General features: G+C 42.1%; 1 pseudogene; it reads right to left on the bottom strand.

Annotated features, from left to right (window-relative positions):
• Positions 1 to 10,753: 10,753 nt before the first annotated feature.
• On the bottom strand, positions 10,754 to 18,420 carry LOC149864208 (uncharacterized; annotated as a pseudogene).
• Between the last annotated feature and the right edge of the window lie 9,203 nt (positions 18,421 to 27,623).

The raw sequence follows: 27,623 nt of genomic DNA, 5'->3' as shown, positions 1-27,623 counted from the left end.
CAAGCTGACACACGCCATGCTGCATCACTTAAAGGTGTAGAAGCGGTGAAATACACAGCAGCACAGAGAAAATAGCACCGGTCCACTTCTGAATTAAAACACCCTCAATGTGCTTTAGTTCAAAAGTGGACTGCCACCATTTTCTGTATGCTGGAGCATATTTTGACACTTATACAAATGCATGTGTTATAGTGCCAGGCACTTTTTAGAGCACCTGATACCACAGCACATGCATGTATAAAAATGCCCTGTGGGTATATCTACATGTGCATTAACAGGCCTTAGTTCACACACATTAAATCTAGTACCTCCCTTGTGAGGTACTAGAAAAATGCACATCAACTGCCTTAATGCACATTAACCAAAGAGCATAGGGTACCTATACATGAGTGCAGAGACTCCTCTGATGCACTGGAATTCCAGCATGTCAGAGCAGACTCAACTAATTGAGTCTTCTGGAGCATGGTAATTGCCATGCTCCAGCAGCCTCCTATGTCTTATATATCAGTGTCTCCATGCTTAAAAATGATGGGGAGGGGGGTTGAACAGGCTTTAGTTCAAGTGCACACACTGCCATTTTTAAGCACAGGGACATTGATACATGAGATGTGGCAGTGCTTTAATTAGAACAACTCTCAGAGCTGTTCTAATTAAAGCATATCCCCTCCCCGCCCCCACAGAGCATGTGTAAAAGTACCCATGGTTTTTAAATGATGCTTAATGCACATTAGCCAGGAGAGCTCTTCCTCCTCAGTGGGGATGCTGCCTGCCACCCATGTGGGAATTGGGACCACCTCTGTGCCCCCTGCCAGCCCTGGGCCTGGCACCAAGGGTAGCCCAGAGTTTCCCCTGGCTGCTGCAGTGTGACAGAGCAGAGCAGGACCAGCCTCAATTTTCTCCTAACAGGGACATACATGTAGATGTGCAACCTGGAGCACTTTAATAAGCCTGAATTTTCTGTGAAGAAAATTTAGGCTCATTAATTGCATGTGTAGACACACCCAAAAAGCCTGAAATTCACTTGTCCTGATAGGAAAAGTATAAGGCTTTAAATCCACGCCATTTAAACCTCTTAATCCCAGTTAAAACTCCCATTCACTGCATTTTACTAAATGTTTTGCCTGCATGTTGACTTCAGGATCAAGCTGCTACATTGGGTCAAAGAAATTTGAGAATTTTTCACAAGACACAAAACTAAACTGAGAAGTAAGTCACCATACAATCTTGATCGCAAGCCTACTAAGGTCAACAGTCACTAGTAGGCATCACTAGTCTTTGGATCAGGCTTTAAATTAGGTTCATTTTGCCCTGGAAACTCTTGGCTTGAATCACTATACATTCCCAGATGCTGAATGTTGTTATTTTAAGAGTTCCTGCCTTACGGGGATGGTGCTATCTTCTCTACTAAAAGCTGCAGTGTTGCTTCATCAGCTCCAGGGATATTAAAACAGCAGAGTCTACAGTTTCCCCTGCAATGTCTATGACTTGCTTCTGGCTATATTTTGATTTATATCAAAATACTTGAAGCATTATTATCATCACAAGGGGCAGATTGTCAACTGGAATAAGACTTTTAGCAAATTTGCTCCCACCTCCTCTCACTCTCAGGTTCATCAGGCATGGCATATGTTTCTGTCATTACCAAATTACAGATATGCACCTTGAGCAAACCACACTACTATTAATTACAAGGCAGGAAAGAAATAATTTGACAAAAGGAAGGTTGTTAAATGCAAATGTTATGTACAAGATCCCTTCCTTCCACCCTCAGTGGTGCTCACAACTATTCCAGTGTTTTTGTATCATGGAGGGAAGCAGAAATTGTTAGCAGAATCCACAGTACCTGGCATTATTGCATGTGCAAAATAAAGACTACCAAATATGTTTCTATATAATAATCAGTGCAACTACTCACACTCTCACAAGCAGCTGCGTAAGTGTTTACAAGATCAAGGCTGGAATGACATGGTTGAGGATGGTCCTGCTTTGAGCAGGGGTTTGGACTAGAAGACCTCCTGAGGTGCCTTTCAATCCTAATTTTCTATGACTCTGTGATCCTAAGGCCTAGCTTGTACATGTATTCTGTTTGCCCTTGTGAACAAAGCCTGCATGCCATTTATGTCCTGCTCAAGGCTTCAACAACCTTAGTCCAATATGAAACATGGGCTCTCTGCACAAAGCTGACATTCCCCATCATTGACCGGTTTACTTAAATTTTAACTCTTCCTTTTTTAAGACTGCAATACAGCTGGCCAAAAAAATAACATTTAAAGGTATAACTACACAAATTGAATAAAATCATATAACTTAAAAGGAAGAATATAGAACACCTTCTTTCCATTAATTTCAATATAACATTTGCGAAAGTCTCAGTTCTACAGACATTGAGCAAGAACATATCCCCAAGAAAAAGAATAGGTGCTATGTGTATTTATTAGGATCAGACCCAATGTTAATAATACATAATAAAGCACACAAAAGGATTTCAGTGAAAAAGTACTACACCTGCTAGACTGTTTGTTCTTAGCTTGTGTTGACGGTGGGCAAATCCAGGATTTTGTAATGTGGGGCTGGATCATGGAAACAGCAACCAGTGCTGCAAGGTTGGCTGCACTCCTGCTCTCAGCTCTGCTCCCCCCTCCATCCCATCCCCGCCCCCCCAACACTAAGAAGGGCAGACCATGCTGCAGGAGCAGCAGCCAGGAATTATATTTAAGTTCCTAAATCAGGTCCCCACCTCCCTCCCTTTGGTGTTCAGTGACACATCTTTTCTCCTCCCTTCCCATTCCTGGCCACTACCAGCATCCTCAGGGGCAGAGGGGGCTTCAGAGTCACTCTTGCCCAACTCCAGATGGATAGTATGCAGAGCTGGGCTCAGCTGGAGAAAGCAGCAGCAACGGCAGTAGGACAATAGGCCCTCCCTAAGCCTGCTCCCAGGCTTGTGGAGAAAACCCAGAGGAATCACACAGGGCAGAGAAACCTGCCCATTGCTACTGGTGCTGTTAGGTCCCCATATTGTCCATCTGGAGTGGGGGAAAAGGAGCTCTGGAGTTGCCTGATTCAGAGATTTTAAAAAAGCCCCCAGCTGTTGCTCCTGGAATGTGGTCTGGATGGTGGGGGCAACCACACCAATGCACCTCCTCTGGATCCACCTTTGCTGGTGACCTATCTTACTGGGACTTTTTAATCACTGACTCTAATGGTAATACTTTGCATTGTCATAGTATCTTCCATCTAAGGATTTCAAATCACTTGATAAACACTGAGTTTCACAACATCCTGGTTGGAGACGCTCTTTCAAGGGAGTTATGTATGTCATGCCTTTCTCATCACTTTGTAGATGGAACCTGAGGTATAAGAAGTTAAAGGCCAAATTGTCAAAAGAGGGCTTCAAGTTCATTATCCCAAAAATTGGAGATGCTGAAATTACAACTTATTTTTGAAAAATGGGTCCCATATGTATAAACTCAAACAGGAAGTCTATGACTCTAAAATTAGAATCCAAATCCCGGGACCTGCAGAACTGGCCTGCAAGATCATTCTGTCTCCAGGCACTTGATCGGACCAAAAAGGAAGTTCTAGACTTTTATTAGTTATGAAGGACCTTCACTCCAGTCCCTTCCTGAAAAAAACAAGAAAAGTAAATGTATTATGAGTAGGTGATTTAATTTGGAAGGGGTCACCTAAGATCAGTACCTTATGCTGCTTGAGGCTAAAATATAACTATTATAACATTGAGCACCAGATTTGAGAGGGATGAGTGGGCAAGAAAGCTCAGGAGGGTTTTTTCTTTCATTTTGTCTGCTCTGGGGAAAGAGAAGATGTGAGAGGAATACAAAACTAGTAATTCATACCTATCTCTTAGTCATACCTCTGCTTGTTGAACTGGTTTCTTATTCCATAGACATTCTTTGTTGCATAAATAAGGTGAGTAGCCTAAGGGTTTAATATACTATGTCTTTATACTGCTATTTTCTAGTTTTCTTCCTAACCACTGATCATTTTCCACTTTCCATCTTAGTCTTTGTAATTTACCTGATTTGAAATGTTTCAACAGTCTAATTTTTTTTACAAAGTTCTTATTCAGTAGTTCTTTACAGTGCTTAGAGATTGAGCTAAGATGAAAAAAAAATATGTTATATCTGTACTAATACGTAGATATTTGTAAAAAAAATAAGTATAAGCATTTGGCATTTGTGAAACTCATTAAAAAAATACTTCCTTTTCTTAAAAGGAATATTTTTCTCATAATGATTCTTTTAAGTATATCTGGGGAAAAACAGAATGGCTATACTAGATTTCTAAAACAAATTATGAGGAATGACCCCTCTTGTCCAAAGTTGCTTCATAACATCCTGAAATTGCTCAGCACATAATTTCTTTTTCTTAAGATCTTCATTGTACCTTCTTGGAAAACTTATACTTGTAAAAATGCAGAAATATCTCCATTCCCCCAATATTTGAAAAACAGAGTGTGTTTACATTTTTTAAATTTAAAAAAAAATCCCTTTTAGTCTAAAATGTATTATATGCTGTGTTATAAATTTAACCTGGCTCTTTTTTCAGAGAAAAAGTTGCAAAATAAAAAAATCTCTGGGAAGTAATTTTTGGACACTCTCTGATTATATTTAAAACTTTGAAAAAAGCCAGTAATGCCAAATATTTAGCATATAGAAGTTAAAATATACCTTCTTCTAGAGTTTGGGTTTTTCTTGGGTTTTTTTGTTTGTTCTTTAGTTAGTTATCTGGTTTGGTTTTATCTAATTTTATTAGCATTGCATATTTTGGTTGTTCTTTTTCCAGCCAAAAAAGAAAAAAAGCCTCATTTATTTTGCCTCAAGCATGCAAACACCATAGTACAGGTATTTTTATCTAGGTACTTAATCATATTGAATAAATACAATAAGAATCTGGTGATTTAAATAACCTGACTTGTAGCCAAAAACTCATTAGTGATATGTGATTTGACAAGGAGCAGCTTAACCAGTGCTATGTGATTGCTTCTACATTAACCTTTACATTTAAGTCAAGGGTACAAAAACCTTCACAGATGTGTTTTTGAACTTATTAGTCATGACTGGTACAAAGAAAAGTGGTGCTGGACTACATTACTTTTAATCTGATGTTCTCAGGTTTTTTTCCAACCAGGACATCAGAACAGATGAGAAAAAAGAATTATTTCCAGATTTTTTTTTTAAATAATAAATTTATTTTTGGAAATTAAAGCATTTTCTTAAAAAACACATGAGAAAAGAACCCACTTGTTTCCTAGTATTCAATTAAACCTCCAAATAGTACTAAAATCAGTATAGCCAGTGAACTTATTCTAAGACAAAACAATCCAAATCCTGAAGTTCCTATTCAGGGAAAGATCACAAAAAACAAGTCTAACTTTACTGCTCTTCAGAATTTAGCCAAGTGAGAGTTTAACTGAGCAAAGGCTTTTCACCAGTCACATAGATAAGATTTGCAGATTGGGCCCTATAAAATCACAGTAGTCACAGATGCAATCATATGGTAAGCTTAGCTACTTATTTTAGGCAAGAAATCCAAGTGTTTCTAATTTAAGGCTGAATTCTGGGTTGGGGAAGGTGTTGAATTTTGGATCTTTGAACTGTGCACAGTTCTCTTGGTATAGTCATGGCATCTGGAATCAATAATGTTCCAGCTAAGTCTGCAACAGATTTTACTAGGAGGAACTTACTTTGGCTGGAATGGTTCAGACCCCCTTCTATAACTATGTTTCTTACAGGCTGCAAGTTTGTAAATGGCCTGTATGAAATACTCCAACAGTGTAAATCAACCACATTGTAATCAAATTAAGATAATTTAGAGAGATCATTTGATGTAAAAAAACCAAAATATATGCATTTCATAGTGCATATTAAACTCTTCACAGCTGCTTTAAAGTCGGATTTTACATCATTAAGGTTAAAAGAAACATTTTCATGGACTTCAAAGGGTGCAGGCTCATGACTTAATCTGTTAAAAGAGAATATTTCCTCCTCAGCTCACATGTTTTTCTTTTACCTTGGTCAGGTAGTATGTCAGAGAAACTCCTAAAAAGGTATTTTCCATTAAAGAATTACACATTTTTGGCTTCTTTGATATGCATAGTTAACTATCAATCCAAAAACAGCAACATACATATGTCTATAGACTCTAACTCTGTTCATGCCAATTGCATATTTTCCTGGCCACTCTTTGTTGCAATATTTTTTCTTCTAAACAACCATATTTGGATCTTGGTTTTATTTTTCTTTACACTTTTACACATATTTTCAAATAAATATCTGTTCTTTACCCCAAGAGCATCCGATCTTTGGTTCTAACCTAAGGACCATACTTTTGTAAAATAAATTGCCCTAGTTGGAGGTAACCAACTCTCTTCCTGCTTTGTCCCAGCATCTGGAGTTTAAAGAGACATGGTTCAGCTATTCTGATAATTCTCTTAACATTAATTCAAGTCTATCCGAAACATGAATTATTAACAGATTAAAGTCAATCTGTCACAGTAAGATTACCACAAGTTTTTAAAAAATTGCCCAGCATATGCCATTTTCTTTTTCTGTGGGCTCAGGTAAAGGTATAGAAATCATAAATCATGTTTGCCTTGATAGAATAAGATATGGGACCTATCTTATTTGATCTTACTCAAATTACTGAAAAATGTGTCAGGTCATATTTAACATACTGTTCTGTAGTTCAGTATCAGTAGACTCTCAAATGCCTAAAAAATACATTTAAAACTTCTGTACTTGTGTCAATGGATAGATACAGGTTTTTTCTGTGTCATTAGTAATATACAGTAAATGGCACATACTTAGAGCACAACCATTCAAACATTTATTGGGACATCTCCCAGGGTGTCTTTTAACTTAATGATAGTGAGTGGTAATATCTGCTATTCATTTGGTAGAGTTAAAAGAATAATATCTGACTAATGGGAACACATTTTGCCAGTGCCAAGTGATTAAATGGTGCTTAACCAGGCATTAAATAGGTAGAAAATTCTAAGCTAGGACCTTTCAGTATAAAAGTTGCCAAATAAAAGTAGAACAAAGGAGATAAAAAACAAATGAAGATGAAATGCTCTGGTATCCTTTTCACTATTATTATTTAATATAATTGAATAGTTAGTTCCATTTATGTCTTTACAGACTATATTCTTCTATTTTTTGCCCTTATGTCTACATCCTTATTGAACATGCATTAAAATCAGTGGGAGGACATTAACTATAATTGCATTTGGATCAGTCTTGTAGACCCTGTTTGGCATTTGATAACAATATTCAAATACCTAAAAGCATCAAAAAGATGGTGATAAACTATTTTCTCTGGCTACAGAGAACAGGGCAAGAACGAATAGTCTTACATTCTAATAAGGAAAATTCAGATTGGATGTTAGGAAGAACTGTCTAACTAAGCATTGGAATAAATTACCTAGATGGTGTCTCGGAAAAATCTTAAGTATATGCTGCCAACACAGAAGAACTGTAACTGACATGCACGGTTTGATTCTGTGAGTGGAAAGTGCCAAGGCTCACCCAGCCCTTGCCCCCTGGGGGACCTGCGGGCCTGTCAGTCATAGCTGACCTACTTTCCTCACAGACGCATGCTCAGTGACACCTAAAGCATGAGGTAATCTGACTAGAAATTTCTTCTCTGTAAGTGTTCTGATTGGCCACCAAATTCAGATAAAAGTTCAGTGAGCCCCTCCCTCGGGAGAGAGATCGCGTCGCTGGAGACAGAGGCTGGTGTTCCAGGGACTGTCTCTCAGTCAGGCTTCTGGGCCTATTGATCTCCTCCCTCGATTGGCATTTCGTGTCACTTGCTAGTACTGCATCGCTTTTTTGATTTCCTGGCTTTGACTTACCTTCGGCATTGGCTATCGACGTTGATCCAGATCGTCCTCACCGGCTTTGGCTGTGTCCTCGGTTCGTCACACCAGCTCCTGACTTCGGCTTCAGACACCATCTCGACTCTTCGTTCTCCTTACCAGACTGGCGTCACATCGCTCATCATTACGTTACAGTTCGTTGTGTGTCATCCAATTATGAGCTGTTGACCAGCCCTAGGACTATCCAACAGGCAGCCGCACCTATCCCGTCAGGGGTAGAAAGCAAGGGCTTGTTGGGGAACCCTGTGGGCCAACAGACCCCTTTGTTTGTTCACCTGTTTGTTTACTGTGACTGAAGACATAGTTTTCTATGCATCTAAGCGTAAGTTAAATAAATTCCATCTTGTTTAAGAAACCAATACGCTTCCTGTGCCGCTCAGACTCCATCACCAAAACTCCCACCTGTCCGTATCCAATTTGCTACGACCCAGCCGCACCACCATGACCAATACCATGAGCTTGGCTCGCCAGCTCCGGCTTGACAGATGGGTTGTGGGATCTCCATCCTTTGAAGTCGCTACACACTAGTTAGACAAACAAGTTGACCAGGTTAGTTTAGATGAGAGTAATCCTGCCTTGAGCAGGGATTAGACTAGATGACTCCTTGAGGTTCCTTCCAGCTCTACTCGCTAAATGGAATTTAAGAATAAACTTAAGTGCTTCCTAAATTGAGACTCCATTTTTGATGACCTTTCCCAATCCCTGAAGTCAATAAGTGTTGAGGATTTTCAGCACCTGGCAAGTCCTTTGGAGCTAAAACTGGAAATACAAGAGACAACAGGGGTGCATACAGCCATTTGCCCCACAGGGTGCATCCAGACATGCAGGCATATGTGCTGGCAGCAACTCAAAGAGCGGCAGCACAAATTTGTGCCGCAGATTTGTGCCTCAGCACACATGCCTAAGGCCGCATCCAAATGAGCACAGCTGTGCAGTATGGAGTGCCGCAGACACAACTGCGGTGCCACATATTGCACATTCTGTTGTTCTCCACTCTGCAAGACAGCACTGCAGAAGCGGGTTTTGACCCCTGGGTGACTCGCTGCACACCAGAGCACACACGGCATAGGTCCATGGGGACAACTAGGGGCGGCACAAGATGTATCGCTGCTAGTTGTCCCCAGCTAACCAAGCATCCACACACATCTGGATGCAGCCTAAATGGGCACTTTAGTGTGGGGCAAATTGTGCTGCTTGGGCCTCCCAAATCTTCAGCCAGGGAGAGCTGGAGGCTGAGGCCAGCACCAGCACTAGCCCCAACAGTATAAAAAACTGTGCTAGCATGCAACTCAGGGCTACTTGCATTCAGAACTTTCTGAGGCCCAGCCAGTTGATATCAGGGGACACTAGCCCCTTGTGCCACTGGACTGCAGCTGCAGCAGCCCACATCTAGGGCAGCCCCTGCACCCTCTACCCACTGCAGCAGTCTGGTTTTGGGGGCTTCTGTCTGGCTGTGACATGCTGGACACCTGCAACAGCATCTGCCCCCTTGGACTTATGGCCCCATGGTTGTGTGACTGCCAGACCTGGATGGGGACTGCACAGCTGCCTGGGCTGTGGCACAGGAATTGCAGCAGAGTTGCCTGCACCTCTGGGCCAGCTGCCAGTGGGTTGTGGTTGTATACAGTTGGCCTTTGTGTGGCATTGCTGCCATGTCTTCCAGTGCCCCTGCTCTCCCATCTGGGCAGCTATCACCTGGAAGATGTTCTCATTTCAGTGGGCTGCTTTGAACTCGTGGAGCACATCCTCCTGGCCCTCAATGGCCAGGAAGTCAGCCACCTCATCTGCCCTCCAGGTGGGTCCTTGGTGCTGTCCCTGGGCAGGCTCCTGTACCCAGGTCCCCCCACTTGCTCACCTGGTTTTCTCTGTTTAAAAATCACAAATTCTCTGATTTAAAAAAAAAACAACCAATTCTCTGATTAAAACCCCCAAAATCTATATTTTTCCACAATTAGAATGAAACTTCATTATATATTATCAGTGGAGCACAATGTTTTATTGGTATATTTACAATTTTAATACAATTTGGGAGCCTACCAGTGCCTCAGTAATTATAATAAAATACATTCTGAATATCTGTATATTTTGGTGTTTGCTTTTGGGGTTTTTCTCATAGGAAATCAGACCTTCCCCTACCCTCTTCATTCCGCAGGAACCAGGTAAAGCTGCAGCTGTCCCCAAAGCTTCTTTGTGGTGCTGCTATGCACTGATATGCTGGTGCCCTGCCCTACCCATGCCCTTGCCCCTTACTCCCAACTACAACCCCACAGCCCTGCCAGTGCCCCTCACTCCTGACCTCCAGCCCCTGCCTGCCCTCCCATTTGCTTCTTCCCAGCAGCAGCTCCCTCCCTGCACTAAAACAGAGGCTCAGCGGCAGGTGTCCCACCCACAGCTTTGTGGCTCTGAGTAGTGCATCTATATGAGATAAACTACCCATCCTCTTAACAAAATTATTTTCATTCAAAGGAATTATTAATTCTGTTAAAAGAAGGAACCCTTTCAGGCAGGCTATAATCTTCATTATCAGCTGACCTCATTCCACACAACAAACCACAAGTCAGGTCATTTTGATACTTACTGTAAGCCACCATTGATAAGAGCCATTGCCATGGAAGTTATGTTAGGCTTGAAAAGTTTTTGTTATGATTTTACACCCACACCATTATTTCACTGAAGTAACTAACAAAGTGGTATATTCTTTTCACAGAGAAAATGTTATTGGGTACATTTGACCTTCCTCCTTTCATAATGTACAAAAAAAAGCCAAATCAGAGAGACATTATAATCTAATCTGACTCTAATGCATACACAATCAAGAAGGAAAAAATCTATTATAATTACAACCCATACAGGTTAGCTTTCACTGCTGTAGATGTGCAGGGTATTATAATATGATAAAAGGCAATTGCTTTCATCATCATCATCAAAGTACACACTAGTACGGAATTTGCCATTAGACAAAGGATTACCTGTGACACCAAATTTGTCGTTTACATGATTAAGTGCCCTTGTGGTCTAATGGATATTGTTGGTGAGATGCCTACATCTCTGAAGGTCAGAATATCAGAACACAAAAGCATATGAAGAAGGGAGAAGATGAAAGTTTGCCTGTGGCAAAACATTTTATGGAAAAGAGATATCAGGTAACCCTGCACTGAGATTTATGGGATTCAAAAATATCCCCAGGCCTTCTATGGGAGATGACAGAAAAGCATGGTTATTAAAATAAGATGCCTTTTTAGATTTCTAATTTAAATATATTAGGCCAACTTCATCCTCAGTGCAAATCCATAGATTTTACTGGTGTTACACTAGGGATTAATTTTTCTGTGATGTCCACATCTTGCAAAAGAAACTTGACGTAATCTTTGCTTATCATATGAAATTGTTGCATAGTGTCTAGTAGCAACCGTATGGAAAAATGTGATAAATCACATTCTAGTGTTTCTGTTTCAGAATCATGTCTTTAATTGTTTTTAATCCATCATATTATTTGAAGAATTACCCACACATAATAGATAATATTTAAATTAAAGATTCAGTTCTCTGGCTGTAGTGTAAAACATGAAAAAGGACATATATTGGCAGATAGCATCAAAGCTTCCATGCAGCTTTATTATATAGGGTGTCCTACAGTTTTTTCTTATTAAATTGAATCATTATAGAGGTTTCAATTCAGGTCAGGAAAGACTCTTAGGAAAGGACGAATACATGCTATAAGAGCAATTTACATTTTCACAAGAGCACTGCCATCTAGTCACTTCATGGATCATTCAGGGTAGACTCTGTCTTGTGATTGTCAGAATTATTTGGAATAAAGAGTCATTAGCATTTAATTGTTTATTTGTTCAGTGAAAGAAATTTCATTTAGTTATTTATTTTTTTAATTATTTTTGCCTCAATAGATATCCCTTTGCATCTCTTTTCTTATTTTTTCATATTTATGAAAAGAGAAAGTTACTAGTTAGTATTTGATTTGGAAAAGTGTGCAAAGAGCAGCTATTTTTACAGCAGCCTAACATGTATGATATGATTATATATTGGAATAGTGATAGCATTTAAATCAAACTGATTGAGAGAAATAGTAAAAGCGCTGAAAGACAGAGCATCATTACTGAGCTTGAATGAGGCATTTTTTTCCTTGACTGCCACAGACTGTCTCTTAGTTGCTCTCTAATTTTCCTTCTTTCATTCCATCTTCCCTATATATATATATATATATATATATATATATCTCACCTTCAAAGATACTATGTCTCAACAAACTATCCTCCAGGGCACAGCAGTTTTGTTTCATGTGTCATTCAAGAGGCAAGAGCTCCTATCCTATTCTAGTCAAAGTCAATGACAAACTGTTCATGCAATATGTCTATACCAGGGGTGGCCAAAATGAAGCATGCATTTCACAAATGACACACCCAGCCTCGTTTGGCACAGAGAAGACTGGGAGGGGAGCAGGCAGTACAGCACCAGATAAGGCAGGGAGTAGACAACAGAGCAGCAGATTGGGAACAGAAAGCAGAGCAGCAGATCAAGCAAGGAAAGGGAATCAGAGCGGTACTCATGGAGGGCACAAAGCTTAGTTTTGGCCATGTCTGCCAGAAAGGTTAACCCTCATTGGTCTGTCTATACAGCACAAGTCAGAGTGCTGTACTGAGGTGGCCTCTTCCCTTCTCACACATCCTACCTCCCAAACAGGAGGCAGTGTAGCCATCTTAATGTGGCACTGTTCATGCTCCAGTAGTCTCTGATTATCTCAGCAAATCTTATTAATGTGTGAACAGCACCAGATTCAGGTAGCTGCACAAGAGCAATATGCCCAATTGTAATGATACCTACTCATTTTGCAGATGCTAAAGATGTGACTACCATAAGGAATCCTGCATTGCACAGCACTGCCACTTCAGATGTGGGGTGAATCCACCAAATCTTGTGTCCTGAATTATTTTATATAAACATACATATGTTCCCCTTGTATACTTGCTAGGTTATTTTTCCTGTGGTTTATTCCAGCAAATGAGTTTATTGGCAGGACTAATTGCCTAAACAGACAATATTCATGGGACTTGAGTTTTTAATTTGTAATCGTAAGTGATGACACCAGAAACCTGCTCTAAGAATTTGCTTATCCAAGCAGAAAGTAGAAATATACCCGGTGGCCTACATTAGGAAACTCATTCATATTTCTAGTACCATGTGCTCAAAGCAGACTGCTCACAATACTCTATGCACCAAGATTTGTTCATAGACAGTATTTTGAAAAAATCAAGAAATTCATGGAAAAAAGGAAAGGTAAAATTTATTTAATGAATTATTTACTATTCCTTATGTTCTCAGCTCTGTATAGGACCATTTGAAGAGTTCTATCAAGTGGAAGGATGGCCTAGTAGATAAGAGATTTTCATTTAATTCCCAACTTACATGCAGGTTTTTTGAATGCCCTTGAGCAATTTATTTAACTACCCTGTGCTTCATTTCCCCATCTTTAAAATGGGGTAATACTTCACTACCTTACAGTGGCATCTCAATAATAAAATCCATTAAGGATTATGAGGGGCTCAGGTACCATGGTGATAAGGAGCTAGATAAGTAGATCAGTAATGCAGAGAAATGAAGAATGCAGTTTTAACAAAAAGAGGTCATTTCTGTACCCAGTACAAAAGACAAATCCTATAGGTAGAATAATATTTTTATGATATTTTTATATTCAGAATATGACATTGATGAAGAATACCTGTGTATGTTATACTGAGAGATAGTTACCCAGTAAGTTATAGTTTGAGGTGGAAGGAACGTTGAAATAAAATGGCATAATATACTGTATATTTTTGGATTAGAGTTAAAGAAGGCTTAAGTTGATTGACATCAATATTATGTAACCCCATTTGTCTGAACGTATAGAATAAAGGGTTGCTGAAGTTAATATTGAAGTAAAGAGAAAAATTTCACCTGTGATATGAAGTCATGTAGAAATGAAATGTAAAGTGGTAATATTTAATCAAAAAAGAGGTAAAATGGTATTTTCTTAACTTTGAATTATGCTCTTCGGAAGATAAAATTGAAAGTGATATACATTTTAAAAAAACAAACCCACATCATTCCGGGCTAAAACTTGGATTCCTTCACTATATATTTTGCTCATTCATTTGGACTCACTAGCAAACTCCTTCTGCTATAATAATATGAAAATATGTTTTGCCTGAATAATCTGCATACCAAATTTTGAATCTATGTGGGGCATCTACTCTGATGATGTATGCGTTTATATTTGAGACAATTTATAGCCAGCTTCAAGCCAGTCACTGATTTGTACCCAGGCCTCTCAACTCTACATAAAGCTGGTTGAATCACAAAATTTTCCCTGTGGTCCTTTTAGCCTGTATGTTATTAACTTCATAGAAGTTGCTTTCTTCCCTAAGTTTGCAGGGGGCCTGAGCAGCATGGACGCTGATAACATAAGAGCGGGGGTCCTTTACCTTGCTGAGTTCACGAGGCGTTGCAGGGAGTTGTAAACAGTTTATGGATTCATAGATTCATAAATTATAGAGTTGAAAGGGACCCCGAAGGATCATCGTGTCCAACCCTCTGCCACAGGTAGGAAAAGGACTGAGGTCAGATGACCCCAGCCAGGTGCCTATCTAGCCTCCTCTTGAAAACCTCCAAATTAGGTGATAGTACCACCTCTCTTGGCAGCCCATTCCAGATTCTGGCCACCCTTACTGTGAAAATTTTTTTCCTAGTATCTAACCTGAATCTACTCTCCACTGGTGTGCATGCATTATTCCTAGTTACTCCTAGGGGTGCCCTGGTAAATAGCACATCTCCAACTCTCTGTTGTCCTCCCTTGATAAACTTATAGGCTGCTACAAGGCCTCCCCTCATGTGTTTTGTGAAGAAATCCAGATCTGTCAACCTCCACTCATAGGGTTTTGTACAGAGACCCCTAATCATACAGAGGCCCCTAACCTTCTCTGGACCCTCTCCAGATTCTCCACATCCCTGTTGAGGTGCAGTGCCCAGAACTGGACACAGTACTCCAGCTACAGCCTGACTAGTGCCACATAGAGGGGGAGCATGACCTCCCTCAATCTCTTGGTCACACATCTGCTAACGCACAACAAGGTGCGATTGGCTTTGGTGATGGCTTCATTACACTGTTGGCTCATGTTCATCTTGGAGTCAACTATGACTCCAAGATCCCTCTCAGCCACTGAGCTGCTGAGGAGGTCATCCCCCAACCTATAGGTGTGCCAGTGATTCCTCCTCCCTCGGTAGAGTACCTTGCATTAGGCTTTGTTGAATTGCATCCTGTTTCAGTCAGTCCATTGACCCAACCTGTCCAGATCAGCCTGAATCTGCTCCCTGCCATCCAGTAAGTTAACTTTGCCCCATAACTTGGTGTCATCTGTGAACTTGGACAAGGTGCTGTCCACACCCTTGTCCAAATCACTGATGAAGATATTAAATAACACCGGTCCAAGGACTGACCCCTGTGCGACACCACTGCCCACCTCTTTCCAGGTCAAAAATGACCCATCCACCCCCCCACTCTCTGGGTGCAGTCCCTAAGCCAGTCTGCCACCCACCTGACTGTGTAAGCATCCACTCCACAGCCTGCTAGCTTCCTTTTGAGCATAGGATATGAAACGGTATCAAAAGCCTTCTTAAAGTCCAAGTAGATGATATCTGCCTCAGCTCCAGTGTCAAGGCAGTGTGTTACCTGGTTGTAAAAGGCTATAAGGTTTGTCAAGCAGGATCTACCTGTGATGAACCCATGCTGGTTACCTTTCAGAATCATTTCCCCTGCTTGGCCTTCACAAATGCACTCTTTAATGATTTTTTTCCAGTTTTTTCCCAAGAATAGAGCTAAGACTGATTGGTCTAAAGTTACCCAGCTCATCCCTTCTTCCCTTCTTAAAAATGGGCACCATGTTGGCCCTTTTCCAGTCCTCAGGGACATGGCCAAAGCACCATGAGTACTCAAACACCCATGCCAGTGGCTCAGCTATGACATTGGCCAATTCCTTCAGCACCCGTGGATGGAGGTCATCCGGGTCTGCTGACTTGTATCCATCCAGCCCCTCCAAGTGTTCCTGAACTAAGTCAGCACTAACCATTGGTGGTCTAGTGCCTCCCGGACATCTATGTTCAAACTGGGTGAATTGTCTTGGCCATTACATAGAAATATTGAAGCAAAGAAATCATTGAAGAGCTCCACCTTTTTCTCTGTGTCAGCCAACAACTGGCCTGATTTGTCCTGCAGGGGCCCTATGTTATTCTGCATCTTCCTTTTGCTCACTATGTATCTGTAGACAGACTTTTTATTGCCCTTCATTGATGTAGCCAGCCTAAGCTCCAGCCCTAGCTTGGCCTAGCTAACTGAATCCCTGCAATAGTGTACCAGGGAGGTATATTCCTCCTTGGTGGCTGCCCCCCACTTCCACTGCCTATAAATCTCTTTCTTTGTCCTCAGTCTTTTCTAGAGTTCCCTGTTCAACCAAGGGGGCTTTTTAGTCCCCTTGCCCCCTTTCCAATGTAATGAAATAGTCTCCTTTTGTGCCCCAAGGATCGCTCCCTTGAGAAACCACCTACCCTCCTGGAACCCCATAAGCTCGATGCTCTTGAGTTCAGCCACCTCACTAAATAGGCTTTTAAGTTTACTAAAATTAGCCCTTCTGAAATCTAACATGTTAGCCTTGCTGGTTATTTTTCCCACCCTTCATTGGATTGTAAATTTGACCAAATGATGGTCACTATCTCCCAGGCTACTGTGCACTCGCAGGTTACCCATGAGATCATCCCCTGTTGCTAAGACCAGGTCTAGCGAGGCATTACTCCTGGTGGGACTGGACATCTCCTGGGTTAGGTGGAGGTCCTGCAGGTAGTTTTGGCCATCTGCTCCTCCCAGCAGATGTCCAGGTAATTTAGGTCCCCCATGACCACTGCCGCTCTCGCCTGAACGGCCCCTGAGAGCTGCCTGGCAAATACGAGATCTAGCTCTCCATCCTGATGAGGAGGTCTGTAGTGGACTCCCACTACCAAATCCTTTTCCCTTGGACCCCCCTGTATTCTGACCCATAATGCCTTGGTATTCCCCTCCTCTTCCCCTGCCTTGATGATGGTAGATGTGTATTGCTCCCTAACATAGAGACCTACACCCTCACGTTTTTTCCTGACTCTGTCTTGCCTATACCCCTCAATGCCTACTGCCCAGTCATGAGTAGAATCCCACCATGTTTCCATTAAGCCAAACAGGTCATGCTGGGTGCTAGCAAGTAGGAGTGTGAAACAGGGACTAGGGGAAGTCCCTGTTTCCCAGAGCACTACCAGGAGTGACTAGGAATAATGGTCACAAGCTGGCAGAGGGTAGATTTAGGCTAGATATCAGGAGGCACTACTTCATGGTCAGGACAGCTAGGATCTGGAACCAACTTCCAAGCGAAGTGGTGCTGGCTCCTACCCTGGGGGTGTTTAAGAGGAAGCTAGATGTACACCTTGCTGGGGTCACTTGACCCCAGTACTCTTTTCTGCCATGGCAGGGGGTTGGACTAGATGATCCACTCAGGTCCCTTCCAACCCTAGAAACTATGAAACTATGAGTGCCTCCTGCTTATTCCCCATACTCCTGGTGTTTGTGTAAAGACACGTTAGCTCCCCAGTGGGTACTCTTGGTGCCCCTTTGTTTTGATGTCTAGTGTGCCCTTCAGTGCTTACCTGGTTTGGTCTGGTGCCTTGTTTGTGGCTCACCAACCTTGGGTTCTCCTTCACCATTGGTTCCCCATCCCCCATCAAACCTAGTTTAAAGCTCTACAGAGGAGATCAGCCAACCTGTGGGAGAACAGATGCTTACCTCTAGGAGAGAGATGAGGGTCATCCCATCCCAGGAAGCCTCCTCTCTGGAAGTTCTGACTGTGGCTGTAGAATCCAAAGCCGTCCTGAAGACACCATCTCTGTAGCCACTGGTTGACTACCCTGATGCCTCCATTTGCTTCAACTAGAAGGATGGAGGAGAATACCACCTGTGCCCCCAACTTCTTCAGCTCAGCCCCCAGCTCATAGAAGTCCTTCATGATACGGTCAGAACTACTCCCAACTGCATCATTCATACCCACGTGGACAAGGACCATGGAGTAGTAGTCAGAGGGCCAGATGAGGTCAGGAATCCTTTCGGTGACGTTGCTAATTTTAGCTCTGGGCATGCAGGAGACTTCTCTTGCCCTAGGTTCCAGTTGGCAGACTGGACCCTCTGTTCCTCTCAGGAGTGAGTCACCCACCACAATAACCCAGCTTTTCCTCTTCTGATTGGGCAATGGTCCCCCAGTCTGTCCAGTGGGGGTCACAGGAACTACTTCCTCTGCAACCTCCTCTGCTGCATCCTCCACCAAATCTGCCAGGGCCTCATACCTGTTCCCCAGATGCAATGGAGAAGCTAATGCCAGCTCCTGCTGCCTGGGTCTGGAGGTGACAGTCTGCCACTCCTTTGCTGTGGATCCCTCTCATGGGGTTTCTCCCATAGGCATCTGGAGCTGTAAGGAATGGAAATACCTGTCAATCACAACCTCATTCTCCCTGATCCTCCTCAGCCTGCTCACTGCCTCCTGGAGTTCCCTCACCTGCTCCTCCAAGGCCTGAAGGTGGACACAAGAGGGACAGGTGAGGGGGCTCCCACTCTCCCCTCCCCCTTCTGGCCTCATGGTCCCTGCCAGGACGCCCCCACAGACAGGGGGGCAGGGTTCCATCATGCAGTCTGATTTAAGTTCTACTGGGCCCATAGTGCTTCAGAGTAAATGCAGGAGCAAGCACAGAAGCCAACAAAGCTAGGAAATTTATCAATAAAGCAGCCAACACAGCCTCATTTCATCTTGGTATGAAGTGATGGCATGATTAAACTGGAAATGTCGGGCACCTAAACACATGCAGTGAGGCTGTTCTGACACACTGTAATTACAGCTCGTTGGAGCAGACTCTATTAATCAAGTCTGCTGGAGCATGGTAATTACTGTGCTCCAGCAGACTCCAGGGTCATGTGGATCAGCATCCCCGTGCTGAAAATTGGCAGCAGCTATTCAATGAGCTTTAGCTAAAGCACCTCTGCCACCATTTTTCAGTGCAGGAATGCTGATACATGTGATGCTCCAGGCACTTTAATTAGAGTGGCTTCAAGGGAATTTGTAGGCAACAAGGTAATAACAACTAGGCGTGTATAGGAAATCCTCTGAACTGGATGTATATCTTTCTATACATGTGTGGTTAAAATATAAATGTCCATCTTGGGTCAAATATCCAATAACACCCTTGAAATAAAAGACAAAGAAAGCAAAATATTATTTGAAGTGATAAAAGATCAGAGAAAGGGGTCAATATTTTTTATCAACATCCTAAGCTCTCTTTGTGTATTTTATTGAAAGATTCATGTGATCAAAATATTTGGTTCCTCATGAGTTGGTGATATTTTTGGCCCTGGAAATTTATCATTAAGAAAGCTTGCTGAGTCAATTCTGATTCGCAAACAAAAAACACTTTCCCTAGACTTTTACACCCTCCACCACTAATAAAGCTAGGGACTGACCTGTGGCTGTATAGTCTGAGGTAGGTTACCCATTGTCAAGTAATGGATTCCATGGAGCATGGTTAGACAATCCACTGACTTCTTTTCTTGGTAGTGGGGTAGTACAAGGCTGATTGACACCAAACCAGTAGAGCCAAGGGAAATTTCTTTCAAAATATCTAAGAAATAGGAAGTTTTGAGGGAAAGCAAAGCATAACAAATTCAGATAGGAGTTAATAATTTAAAACCTAGGATGCAGTGAATTCACCTTTTCAACCCTTGAATGCTGTAACCATCTGTATACTCAGAGCTATTCCTTTTAAATTCAGATTGTGTATTTCCACTAGGACCCAGATTCTGAAGTGGTTATTCAGTCATGGCTTAAGCAAAGGTCCATTGAGGCTACAGGGATTTTTGTCTGCCTTGGGAGAGTAATAATATTATGTAAGAACATTTGAATTTGGCTCTCTAAATTAATAGACCATGCAGAGTAGCATGAATATATGGAGTGTCCAGTTGCTAAGATTCCCCCTCCTCTCCCACCTGCACACACACACTTAATGGTTAAATAAATATTTGTGAAAAGCAATTGTAGTGGGATTTTCTATTGTGTCAAGAAAAACAAAAGAGAATTTTACAACCTAAATATTCTTAAATTAAGAGACAGATTGTCTCTGCGGAGGTACAGATTTAAGCAATATTTTTATACCTGCTCTATTTCCCCACCATTTCAAATGAAAACAAACTATGACACTGCAAATTTGGATGATTTTGTCAGAAAGGTGCATTTTTAAATGGTGCAACATTGGAAGAGAAATATAGAATCATAAAATATTAGGGTTGGAAAGGACCTCAGGATGTTTTTTCATAAGTCCAACCCCCTGCTCAAAGCAGGACCATCCCCAGCTATATCATCCCACCCAATCCTTTGTCTACCTGAGTCTTAAAAACCTCCAAGGAGGTGATAAATGCTACTATTTGCACCATGAAAATTACAATAAAATTAAATATCTTTAAAAAATGATGAGCACAAAAAAGTAACCTTTTATGTTCCTCTTGTTTAGATCTATAGTCCACCTGCCTACTGCAAAGATTCTTGTACCTTCCTCTGAAACATCAGAAGCTGATCACTGTCAGGAACAAGGTACAGGGTAGATACACTTTAGGGTTATCCAGTTAGGCCATTTCTATGATGTTTACAAATATGAATTAAAATGCTATTGTAAAGCCCCTGGGGTACAGGTAAGCATTATATCCATTTTACTGGCTTGTAAACTGGTCTACAAAGGAACTGATTCTTAAAAACTAACCTAACAAATCAGCTGCTGGGCCAGAAATTGAACCAAGCATTCTTGGAGACCACAGTTATATATATACACTTCAACATGTAGACCGATGCACACCAACTGCTCCCTCCCCCCCACATCTAAACTGCCTCTAGCCAAATTCATTATGACATCTGATTTGTAGTGCTACTTAGTCATTCATGGATGCTTGTCTTTTAGATAAGAGTTAATCTGTGGAAGGCTACAAACTGTAACTTTTTTATCTCCTCCTGATAATAAGATAAAGTAGGTGTAAATACAGAATGTCAAGCTCAGTTTCCCATCCCTCAGCAATACGCTTTTGTAGAAGTAGTTTCAACTTTGTCAAATACTGTGTGCAATTGCCTCTATCCTGAATAGGGGATAACCAAGAGGAAAACACTTAGCCACGCACTACCCCCCTCTTCCCAGTTACTTCAAAAAATGGCAAAACTCTTTTTCTTCTTGAAAAGTATGGCTAGTTAATGTCATGGAAAAGTCACAAAATGTCAGGAAAGTTCACTAAAGGGCAGCAAGAGATTTGGGGTTCTGTTCCCAGCCCTGCTGGAGATTTCCTGTGTGACTGTGGATGAGTCACTTAGGACCCATTCCTGCTTGGTAGAAGAACTTAACCTTTCTGTACTTCCACATCTGTTTCTCTATCTGTAAAATGATGATAACACTTACATATCCCACAGGGATGTTCTAAGACCTCATTGATTTAATGTTTGTAAAGCCTGATCAGTTGATTGAATAGAAGTCATTACAGAACATTAATACATGCAATAATTAATGACAGAAAGAATTACATTCATGATTTGGAGCTATGTTGTTATAAACTACAATAACTATTAAAAGTATAAAATGAATGACCAAATTATATACAGGAAAGTTTGGGAAGTTTTCTTGCCACATAAGCATGTAATATCACTGATAAATTGTTAGTCACAGGTGGAAGGATAATTAGTCCAAACACATGTGGGAGGGGTATGAAACTGTATAGGCTTGCATAGTGGCGTGTGCCATGCACTTTACTAAAACCTGGTTATATCAGTGTTTTAATGATTGAGCTTTTAATGGTGCAGCTCTCATCTTAAAATTCTAATATAATAAAGGGCTTAGTCTGTCTGTCTGCCCATAACACTTTTGGCCAACTGCACATGCACCATGGAGATGGTGGGTGGTGATTGGCTGTGTGGGACCAAGTTTGAGCTACAGCTGGGGAAGTTTGAGCATGCAGCAAACATGCCCCAGCCACCCAAGCAGTGGGGCTTCCCCATGCCTCCCTGCCTGAGGGTGAAGGCATGGGTCACAGTGGCGGCTGTTGTCAGGGCCAGGTGGCAGGAAGGGGAGCAGAAATGGGGTCCCGACAATAACCAACAGGGGGAGGCAGCGGGAAGGGAGGAAAGCTGCATGGGCACAGGCAGGTGCGGGGTGGGGAAAGGCAAAGAGAAGGGTTGTGTTGACAGCTGTTGTCAGGGCTGGGCTACAGGGAAGGAAGGGAAGGAAGAGGGGAAAGAAGGGGAGGCAGGGTCATGATGGTGGCACCCTCCCTGCAGCCCAGCCCCAATAACAGCCGGCAGCGAGGGGGAAGCAGTGGGGAGGGGGGGAAGGAAACTGTGGGGAGGTGCAGGGAGGCCCTGCTGCAAGGCAGAGGTGGACAGGGGGAGGAAGCCCCCTGCTGGAGCTGGAGAAGGAGGCGACAGTGGTGGAGGGAGTCTTTACATTGCCAGCCCTGAAGGGTAAGCAGGGGGAGATGGGGCGCAATGTAAGCACTCCCTGAAATCTGTTGTTCTTGATGGACAATTAGCTAGTAGGTTATAATGTCCATCACCAGGTCAGAATGAATCACAAAAATCATCTTTCATTATAAACTACCTTTTTGTTTCCCTTATGATTTTATATGGGCTTTTGCAGATTAAGAAAACTCAGAAAATCATAAAGAGAGAGGTTGAGTTCAAATGATTTCCATGATAGAATGTGAACATTCTTTTCAAATCATTTCAATTTCCCTTCTGTTTATTTTTCAGCCATGAAAATCTTGTTGAAATTTGTAAAACCATTATCTTTTTAAAATAGATTTTCTACTTGTAGTTTAAATGTAGACTTGAATGTTTTGTTTATGCATTACCTGTATGGAAATTAGTAGAAATTTTCCTTCTTACCTAGTCAAGTAACTGCAGATCTAGGATTCTCTAGAATGGTTATTTCCCAATTAATTTCAAGAGGCATTATATGGCAGAAACCATATCTTACTGTAGTGAGCAAAGAACCTTTTAAGTCTTTTTGCTCTACTGATTTTGTTTGTTTGTTTCTGGTGGTCTAACTGCTAATTGTGCTGGTGTCGGAGTTCTGAAGAGTGATTTTATCTACTGAAACATCTAATAGAACAAATCAGTAAAGAGAGTGACAACACGTACACATTTTCACTGTGCCTAAATCTTGATCTGGAGTGACCATCTCACTGTTGGCTTAGAGCAGTAATTCTCAACCTTTTTAGACTCCAGGTACCCCTTGTTAGATTCAAGGTACCCCTTGGAAAATGCCTGCTTGTAGTTTTCACTTTTATTTATTTTTTTTAATATAAAAATATAATAGACCAATTATTCTGTTTCCAAAAACCATGAAAAACCACAACAGATCAGAATGTTTTGGACACTATGGTTTTGTATTTGAAATCTTTGGGTTTATCTTGTGAATCATATGTAGGCTCTTGCATACCTAACGGTGCTGATATTGCACTTCAAGAGGAATGCAAAGAATCTTGGAGAGGGTTCAGAGGAGGGCCACTCATATGGTCAGAGGCCTGCAGTCAGGACCCTAGGAGGAGAGACAGAGGGACCTAGATCTCTTCAGCCTTTGCAACAGAAGGCTGAGAGGTGATCTTGTGGTTGCCTATAAATTCATCGGAGGAGGGCAGCAGAGAAGAGGAGATGCTCTATTTACTAGGGCACCCCCTGGAGTAACTAGGAACAATGTCCACAAATTGATGGAGATTTAGGTTAGACATTAGAAATAACTTCTTCACAGTAAGGTCACATGTGGAACGGGCTTCCAAGGGAGGTTGTTCTCTCCACTACCTTGGGGGACTTCAAGAGGAGACTGGACAAGCACCTAGCTGGAGTCTGACCCCAGCGCTCTTTCCTGCCCAGGGCACGGGATCAGACTCGATGACCTACTGAGGTCCTTTCCAACCCTAATACCTATGAATCTATGTATCTATGAAAAATTGGGAATATAGGCCTAAAGGTCATCTTACATTTCCTACAATGGCATACAAAAATACACAAACCACCACTGGCAACTGAATAGCTGGTTTAATTAATTTTAAGTATATGTGGTTCATCCTTTTATAACATCACCAGATGAACATAAAATATCCATTATGCAACTTATTTATTTAAATATTGAAGTGGCAGTGGCATTCGTATCTTGTCACATCTCTTCATCTTTCAAAAAGTGAAGGACCATTCTTTCTTCTGTAACAGCTCAGGCTTGCTAAGCAGTAGCAGCCCCTGTGGTAAGAAAGAGACAAATCCAACCACAAAGGGAAATGTGGAGTGGTCACAGAGTTCAGGCTATACAAGGGAGACTGTAAAAAAAAGTTAGTCCCTGGGAGAACTATATTAAAACACACATTTAGGTTGCATGTGTCTCTGTCCCCCTCATACTATAGTTCCCATACAGCAGCAGGGAAAGGTAGGTGAGGCTGGGATCATAGGGCCAGGTTGTGGGGAAGTGACAGCTCCAGGGGGTACAGGAGTTGGGGGCTGGGAGGGCATGTTCATATGTGTGTGGGGGGAGGAGGGGGGCAGGGGGGCTGCCTGAGCACTAGGTTCCAGGAACCTGCTCTGAGTGAAGGGAGCAAAGGCAGAGGGGTGCATGTAGCAGAGCTTGCCTGGGTGGTGCAGTCCATGCTGACCCCTTGGCACTCTGCATAGGACTGAACCCTGCCCATTTGCACTGAGACAACACATGCCATACTCCTGCCTCCAGTGGTGGCTCCAGCTCCTGATCTTGCCCCTGCTACTCTGCACTGCACCAGATGAGTAGGCAGGTAAATGTGCGGGCAGCTTCAGCCAGGTGGGTCTTGCCCCGGCATCCAGGGCTCTGGCTCCAGCTCCCAGGAAGGTGGCCTGGAGCAGTGCAGTGCAGCATGGCAGAGATAATATTGGAAGCTGCTGCTGTAGGCAGGAGGAGCAGAGAAGACACAGCTGCAGCTGCACTGGGAACAGCTGCACTACAAGCTACATGCGCTGGCCAGGGTGGTGCAGGTGGGGCTTGGCTCTATGCAGACCACTGTGGGAGCAGCTACAAGCCAGATCCAGTCACCTGATGAGCCAGATCAAGCCTGTGGACCATGTTTTGCCCACCCTGAACTAGGACATGTAATGAAGTAGCTAGAATACAGAATTGCAAAGGTGAGACTTTGTTGGGAAAAGGAGAATGGGAAGGGCTTAGTGTAAAACACAAAGATTTAATGTGAACAATGGGGAGGTGTAAATTTACTTAAGAGAACTGAAAACTGATTTTTTTCCTGTCCTCTTGACAGTTGACATCTGCAGCCAATATGGACTAAATAGAGCTGGAAAAGATTTGGTTTGGTGAGTTGACAAGTTGTGAAACTTGTCTTAGGACATTAAATTCATACTTACAGGCAAAAGTAGATGAATGATCAAATGATACTTACAAAACACCTGTACTTACTCGAATATAAGATGTCTGCCCAATAATTCAATTCTATATGGAAAATTTATACATTTGTTATAATTTTCCAGGTATAGAATCTAATTATTGGAGATAATTACAACACAGAAAATAAAGCTGGGGGGGTCAGTTGACCCTTTTTCCTTTTACCCTTCAAATTCTTCCCGCCCCCCAATAGACTTAGTTCATCCAGAATTGATATATTTTACCTTTTTTGAACCTGCTGCCAGTTTTAGCGCAGGTACCCCATAAGTATACTATAAAGCAGGACTTTGGTACCTAGTGGCACATCTACATGACATGCATAGCAGCATCACATGTCATGAAGCATGATGCAATGCTCATTACTACTGCATAGTCAGTGTCAAGTAAAAGCCATTCAACAATGCTACTGCACAGTAACTCCAGTTACTGCACAGTCATTCAAATGAGGCATAGTGAAACCTCATCTGGCTCTACTTCATGGAGGGCAGGGCTACATATGCAACGGGCTGAGAGAGGAAGCAACAAAGGGATTCTGAGTGAACTGTTTGTGGCCCCATTTGATGATGTTTGCCAGATACTTAAGGCTGATGAAGAAACAGCCTTAAATAGGAACATTGGAAATGCGAAAAAGGGCACAGCTCAGCTGTGAAAGAGAAGAATAAGTTAAAATGTATTCAGTGTAGTGGCTCACCAAGTCTTGAAAAAAAGTTGGTGCTGAGGGACACTGAGCATAATCTGAACTATATCTTATTTTGATGGGCTGGACTAACCTATTCTTGTGGTAGGTTCCAAAGAGCAGCACAACGTCTTGGCTTCCTTTGGCTAAGACCAAGTTTGGTGGCTGAGCAGAGGCCCAGCATAGTACTTGGATTGATGCCAGAAGCATTTGGGGAATAGTGATGGAGCACTAGAATGTAGGAGGAGGAGGAGTTCTCAAAGCCTGGAACAGCATTGGAGGTGGTTTTGCAGAGAAGAGTGACAGTTAAGGAAGGGAACGTAAACCAGGAGATAAAAGTGAATTGGAGAGCAGAAGCAAAGATCCAGTCTGATGGAAGATGGATAAAGGTGGGGAAGAAGGGATGAAAGAAAGAAGATGGGAAAGAAAGGTATGGTGGAACTGGTGGTGTTGGAGGAGACTTTATTGAAGACAGCAACAAGGGAAGAGTTTTTGTCAGCAGGAAGAACAGGAGGAGAGGAGGTCATGAGTGAGAAATGAGGAATGAAATGGTGATTGAAAAAAGAAGATGATTAGTGGGAGGAATAAATCATATCTGCAAATAGAGAGAAGATGTAATGAGAGAAAGCAAGAGATGGAGCAGAAGGTAATCTATGCATGAGAATAAGAGCATTAGTAACAGAGGAAGAAAAACAGAGAAGTCAGACAATAAATAGATATGAATTTATGGAGAAAATATTGTTTGAAATTTTGGATATTGAAGCATAACGTTTGAACAGCTTGGTCACCTTTCCTAACTAGAAATCTTGCGAAATTTTGTATTGGAGCTGAGAAATTTATGAGGATATTTGGAAGATGTATGCAGTAGTAGGTGAGAGAAGTGAACTGAAGGGGATAAGTTTTAGTGCAGGAGAAAATAAAACTTAGGCTAGCTATGGGGATCAAGGACAACAAAAAGTCCTTCTTCTGATATGTGGCAAGTAGAAAAAAGAACAAGGATAGTATTGGGACCCTGAAAGATCCAATGGGGAACCTGACATCAGATGCCCAAGAAAAGGCCAATCTCCTAAATGACTTTTTTGCATTAGTTTTTCACCCTCCTATGAGGATCACACTGCCAGGAATGGCACAAGCCAATTTGGGAGTGGGTGTCAGGCCCAAAATTTATGTGGATCAGGTGAGGGAACACTTTGAGAAAATGGGCATTCGTAAGTCTGCAGGCCCAGATGCAATGCACCCAAGGGTCTTGAAAGAGCTGGCAGACATCATTGCATCCCCGTTGGCAGGGATATTTGAAAAATCATGGCAATTGGGCAAGGTCCCGGATGACTGGAAAAGCTCCAGCGTGGTCCCTATCTACAAGAAAGGGAGGAGGGATGACCCGGGGAAAATCCTGGAGAAAATTGTTAAGGGATCCATCAACACCAAACTAATGGAAGGCAAGCTTTCCTTGACTTCAGGAAAGCTGACTTTGACAAGCTCAGGAGGCTTGTCAGTGAGGCC

The sequence above is a fragment of the Crocodylus siamensis genome, chromosome 5 (genome assembly GCF_052110815.1).
Source record: "Crocodylus siamensis isolate JL-2025a chromosome 5, ASM5211081v1, whole genome shotgun sequence".
Lineage (NCBI taxonomy): Eukaryota > Metazoa > Chordata > Crocodylia > Crocodylidae > Crocodylus > Crocodylus siamensis.
The sequence above is the reverse complement of the archived record's forward strand: the minus strand, read 5'-3'. Positions and strand labels throughout refer to the sequence as shown.